Here is an 8,025-nt window from a genome sequence, read left to right as displayed (position 1 = left end):
CGGGGGTCCTGAGGCCGATATTTATCCCTCAACCAACATCACTCAAAAAAGATGATCAGGTGATTTATCACATTGCTGTTTGTGGGATCTTGCTGTGCACAAATTGGCTGCCGCGTTTCCTGCATTACAACAGTGAGGACCCGTCAAAAAGTCATTCGTTGGCGGTGAAGAGCATTGGGACGTCCCGAGGTGGTGAGAGGGACGGGAGGGATGGGAGTTTCAATCTCCTCTTCTCTTCCTCAAACGTCTGACTCACCTCGAGGGTCGAGGGGAAATCCTCGGGAGCAGAATCTGGGAGGGGTCATCACTCCCATCAATAATATCACCGCGGGAACTCGCTGCATCCAAAACACCAAACCCCCTCCTCCCAAAACTGTCCCCACTCCCCGGGGTCCAACGCAGCCTCCCGGACACCCCCCATCACCCAGAGACCCCCCCATCACCCAGAGACCCCCCCCATCACCCAGAGAACACCCAGAGACACCCCATCACCCAGAGACCCCCCCCATCACCCAGAGACCCCCCATCACCCAGAGACCCCCCCCATCACCCAGAGACCCCCCCCCATCACCCAGAGACCCCCCATCACCCAGAGACCCCCCCCATCACCCAGAGACACCCCATCACCCAGAGCCCCCCCCATCACCCAGAGACCCCCCCCCATCACCCAGAGACCCCCCCATCACAGAGAGACCCCCCCACACACACACACAGAGACCCCCCCCACACACACAGAGACCCCCCCCACACACACACACAGAGACCCCCCCCACACACACACAGAGACCCCCCCCCCACACACACACACAGAGACCCCCCCACACACACACAGAGAGAGACCCCCCCCCCACACACACACACAGAGACCCCCCCACACACACACACACAGACCCCCCCACACACCCAGAGACCCCCCCCACACACACACAGAGAGACCCCCCCCACACACACACAGAGAGACCCCCCCACACACACACACAGAGAGACCCCCCCCCCACACACACACACAGAGAGACCCCCCCACACACACACACACAGAGACCCCCCCCCCCACACACACACACAGAGAGACCCCCCCCACACACACACACACAGAGAGAGACCCCCCCCACACACACACACAGAGAGAGACCCCCCCCCCACACACACACAGAGACCCCCCCACACACACACACACAGAGACCCCCCCCCACACACACACACACAGAGACCCCCCCACACACACACAGAGACCCCCCCCCCACACACACACAGAGAGACCCCCCCCCCACACACACACACAGAGAGACCCCCCCCCACACACACACACACAGAGAGAGACCCCCACACACACACACACAGAGACCCCCCCCCCACACACACACACACACAGAGACCCCCCCCACACACACACACAGAGACCCCCCCCACACACACACACAGAGAGACCCCCCCCCACACACACACACACAGAGAGAGAGACCCCCACACACACACACACAGAGACCCCCCACACACACACACACACAGAGACCCCCCCCCACACACACACACACAGAGAGAGACCCCCCCCACACACACACAGAGACCCCCCCCACACACACACAGAGAGAGAGACCCCCCCCACCACACACACACAGAGACACCCCCCACACACACACACAGAGAGACCCCCCCCCACACACACACACACAGAGACCCCCCCCACACACACACACAGAGAGAGACCCCCCCCACCACACACACACAGAGACACCCCCCACACACACACACAGAGAGACCCCCCCCACACACACACACACAGAGAGAGACCCCCCCCACACACACACAGAGAGACCCCCCCCCCACACACACACAGAGAGAGACCCCCCCCCACACACACACAGAGACCCCCCCCACACACACACAGAGACCCCCCCCCCACACACACACACACAGAGACCCCCCCCACACACACACACACAGAGAGACCCCCCCCCACACACACACACAGAGACCCCCCCCACACACACACACAGAGAGACCCCCCCCCCACACACACACACAGAGACCCCCCCACACACACACACACAGAGACCCCCCCCCCCACACACACACACAGAGAGACCCCCCCCCACACACACACACACAGAGAGACCCCCCCCCCCACACACACACACAGAGACCCCCCCCCACACACACACAGAGAGACCCCCCCACACACACACAGAGAGACCCCCCCCACACACACACAGAGAGACCCCCCCCACACACACACAGAGAGACCCCCCCCACACACACACAGAGAGACCCCCCCCCCACACACACACAGAGAGACCCCCCCCACACACACACAGAGAGACCCCCCCCACACACACACAGAGAGACCCCCCCCACACACACACACAGAGACCCCCCCACACACACAGAGAGACCCCCCCCACACACACAGAGAGACCCCCCCCCCACACACACACACAGAGAGACCCCCCCCCCACACACACACAGAGAGACCCCCCCCACACACACACACACAGAGACCCCCCCACACACACACACACAGAGACCCCCCCCCCCCACACACACACAGAGACCCCCCCCCCACACACACACACAGAGACCCCCCCCCCACACACACACACAGAGACCCCCCCACACACACACACAGAGAGACCCCCCCCCACACACACACACACAGAGAGACCCCCCCCACACACACACAGAGAGACCCCCCCCACACACACACAGAGAGACCCCCCCCCACACACACACAGAGACCCCCCCCACACACACACACACAGAGACCCCCCCCCCACACACACACACAGAGACCCCCCCCCCACACACACACACAGAGACCCCCCCCCACACACACACAGAGACCCCCCCCACACACACACACACAGAGAGACCCCCCCCACACACACACAGAGAGACCCCCCCCCCCACACACACAGAGAGACCCCCCCCCACACACACACAGAGAGACCCCCCCCCCCACACACACACACAGAGAGACCCCCCCCACACACACACAGAGAGACCCCCCCCCACACACACACAGAGAGACCCCCCCACACACACACACACAGAGAGACCCCCCCCACACACACACAGAGAGACCCCCCCCCCCACACACACAGAGAGACCCCCCCCCACACACACACAGAGAGACCCCCCCCACACACACACACACAGAGAGACCCCCCCCACACACACACACACAGAGACCCCCCCCACACACACACACACAGAGACCCCCCCACACACACACACACAGAGAGACCCCCCCCACACACACACACAGAGAGACCCCCCCCCACACACACACAGAGAGACCCCCCCCCCACACACACACACAGAGAGACCCCCCCCACACACACACAGAGAGACCCCCCCCCCACACACACACAGAGAGACCCCCCCCCCACACACACACAGAGACCCCCCCCCCACACACACACACAGAGAGAGACCCCCCCACACACCACAGAGACCCCCCCCCCACACACACACAGAGACCCCCCCCACACACACACACACACAGAGAGACCCCCCCCCCACACACACACACACAGAGACCCCCCCCCACACACACACACAGAGACCCCCCCCACACACACACACAGAGACCCCCCCCCACACACACACAGAGACCCCCCCCCACACACACACACACAGAGACCCCCCCCCACACACACACACACACAGAGACCCCCCCCCCACACACACACACAGAGAGACCCCCCCACACACACACACAGAGACCCCACCCCACACACACACAGAGACCCCCCCCCACACACACACACACAGAGACCCCCCCCCACACACACACAGAGACCCCCCCCCCACACACACACACAGAGAGACCCCCCCCCACACACACACACACAGAGACCCCCCCCCACACACACACAGAGACCCCCCCCCACACACACACACAGAGAGACCCCCCCCCACACACACACAGAGACCCCCCCCCACACACACACAGAGAGAGACCCCCCCCACACACACACACACAGAGACCCCCCCCCCCACACACACACACAGAGACCCCCCCCCCACACACACACAGAGACCCCCCCCCCACACACACACACAGAGACCCCCCCCCACACACACACAGAGACCCCCCCCCACACACACAGAGAGACCCCCCCCCACACACACACACAGAGACCCCCCCCACACACACACACAGAGAGACCCCCCCCACACACACACACAGAGAGAGACCCCCCCCACACACACACAGAGACCCCCCCCCCCACACACACACAGAGACCCCCCCCCCACACACACACAGAGACCCCCCCCCCACACACACACACAGAGACCCCCCCCCACACACACACACACAGAGAGACCCCCCCCCCCACACACACACACAGAGACCCCCCCCCACACACACACAGAGACCCCCCCCCCCACACACACACAGAGACCCCCCCCCCACACACACACACAGAGACCCCCCCCCACACACACACACAGAGACCCCCCCCCCCACACACACAGAGACCCCCCCCACACACACACACACAGAGAGACCCCCCCCACACACACACACAGAGACCCCCCCCCCCACACACACACAGAGAGACCCCCCCCACACACACACAGAGACCCCCCCCACACACACACACACAGAGAGAGACCCCCCCCACACACACACACACACAGAGAGACCCCCCCCCACACACACACAGAGAGAGACCCCCCCCACACACACACACAGAGAGACCCCCCCCACACACACACACACAGAGAGAGACCCCCCCCACACACACACAGAGACCCCCCCCCCACACACACACACAGAGAGAGACCCCCCCCACACACACACACACACAGAGAGACCCCCCCCCCACACACACACAGAGAGAGACCCCCCCCCACACACACACACAGAGAGACCCCCCCCCACACACACACACACAGAGAGAGACCCCCCCCCACACACACACAGAGAGACCCCCCCCACACACACACAGAGACCCCCCCCCCCACACACACACACAGAGAGAGACCCCCCCCCCACACACACACACACAGAGAGACCCCCCCCCCACACACACACAGAGAGAGACCCCCCCCCCACACACACACACACAGAGAGACCCCCCCCCACACACACACACAGAGACCCCCCCCACACACACACACAGAGACCCCCCCCCCACACACACACACAGAGACCCCCCCCCCACACACACACAGAGAGAGACCCCCCCCCACACACACACACACAGAGAGACCCCCCCCCACACACACACACAGAGACCCCCCCCCACACACACACACACAGAGAGAGACCCCCCCCCACACACACACACAGAGAGACCCCCCCCCACACACACACACAGAGACCCCCCCCCCACACACACACACAGAGAGAGACCCCCCCCCCACACACACACACACAGAGACCCCCCCCCCACACACACACAGAGAGACCCCCCCCCACACACACACACAGAGAGACCCCCCCCCCCACACACACACACAGAGAGACCCCCCCCCCACACACACACACAGAGAGAGACCCCCCCCACACACACACACAGAGAGACCCCCCCCCCCACACACACACACAGAGAGACCCCCCCCCACACACACACACGAGAGAGACCCCCCCCCACACACACACACAGAGAGACCCCCCCCCACACACACACACAGAGAGACCCCCCCCCCACACACACACACACACACAGAGACCCCCCCCCCACACACACACACACAGAGACCCCCCCCCACACACACACACACAGACCCCCCCCCACACACACACACAGAGACCCCCCCCCCACACACACACACAGAGACCCCCCCCCACACACACACACAGAGACCCCCCCCCACACACACACACACAGAGACCCCCCCCCCACACACACACACAGAGAGACCCCCCCCCCACACACACACACAGAGAGACCCCCCCCACACACACACACAGAGAGACCCCCCCCCACACACACACACACACAGAGAGACCCCCCCCCACACACACACACAGAGAGACCCCCCCCCCACACACACACACAGAGACCCCCCCCACACACACACACAGAGAGACCCCCCCCACACACACACACACAGAGAGACCCCCCCCCCCACACACACACACAGAGAGACCCCCCCCCACACACACACACACAGAGACCCCCCCCCACACACACACACAGAGAGACCCCCCCCACACACACACACAGAGACCCCCCCCACACACACACACAGAGAGACCCCCCCCACACACACACACAGAGACCCCCCCCCCCACACACACACAGAGAGACCCCCCCCACACACACACACAGAGAGAGAGACCCCCCCACACACACACACACACAGAGAGACCCCCCCCCACACACACACACACAGAGACCCCCCCCACACACACACACACAGAGAGACCCCCCCCCACACACACAGAGACCCCCCCCCACACACACACACAGAGAGAGACCCCCCCCCACACACACACACAGAGAGAGACCCCCCCCACACACACACACACACAGAGACCCCCCCCACACACACACACAGAGAGACCCCCCCCCCACACACACACACAGAGAGACCCCCCCCACACACACACACACAGAGACCCCCCCCCACACACACACACAGAGACCCCCCCCACACACACACACAGAGACCCCCCCCCCACACACACACAGAGACCCCCCCCACACACACACACAGAGACCCCCCCCCCACACACACACACACAGAGACCCCCCCCCCACACACACACACAGAGAGACCCCCCCCCACACACACACACAGAGACCCCCCCCCCCACACACACAGAGACCCCCCCCACACACACAGAGACCCCCCCCCACACACACACACAGAGACCCCCCCCACACACACACACAGAGAGACCCCCCCCCCACACACACACACAGAGACCCCCCCCCCACACACACACACAGAGAGACCCCCCCCCACACACACACACAGAGACCCCCCCCCACACACACACAGAGACCCCCCCACACACACACACAGAGACCCCCCCCCACACACACACACACAGAGACCCCCCCCCACACACACACACACAGAGACCCCCCCCCCACACACACACACAGAGAGACCCCCCCCACACACACACACAGAGAGACCCCCCCCCACACACACACACAGAGAGACCCCCCCCCCACACACACACAGAGAGAGACCCCCCCCCACACACACACACACACAGAGACCCCCCCCCCACACACACACACAGAGAGACCCCCCCCACACACACACACACAGAGACCCCCCCCCACACACACACAGAGAGACCCCCCCCCCACACACACACACAGAGACCCCCCCCCACACACACACACAGAGAGACCCCCCCCCCACACACACACACAGAGACCCCCCCCCACACACACACACAGAGACCCCCCCCCACACACACACACAGAGAGACCCCCCCCCCCACACACACACACAGAGAGACCCCCCCCCACACACACACACAGAGAGAGACCCCCCCCCACACACACACACAGAGACCCCCCCCCCACACACACACAGAGAGACCCCCCCCCACACACACACACAGAGAGACCCCCCCCCCACACACACACACACAGAGAGACCCCCCCCACACACACACACACAGAGAGACCCCCCCCCCACACACACACACAGAGAGACCCCCCCCCACACACACACACAGAGACCCCCCCCCCACACACACACAGAGACCCCCCCCCACACACACACACACAGAGAGACCCCCCCCACACACACACACACAGAGAGACCCCCCCCCACACACACACACAGAGACCCCCCCCCACACACACACAGAGAGACCCCCCCCCACACACACACACACAGAGAGACCCCCCCCCCACACACACACAGAGACCCCCCCCCACACACACACACAGAGAGAGACCCCCCCACACACACACACAGAGACCCCCCCCCCACACACACACACAGAGACCCCCCCCCACACACACACACACAGAGAGAGACCCCCCCCACACACACACACACAGAGAGACCCCCCCCCCACACACACACACAGAGAGA

The sequence above is a fragment of the Heptranchias perlo genome, chromosome 1 (genome assembly GCF_035084215.1).
Source record: "Heptranchias perlo isolate sHepPer1 chromosome 1, sHepPer1.hap1, whole genome shotgun sequence".
Lineage (NCBI taxonomy): Eukaryota > Metazoa > Chordata > Chondrichthyes > Hexanchiformes > Hexanchidae > Heptranchias > Heptranchias perlo.
This window is presented reverse-complemented; position numbering follows the sequence as displayed.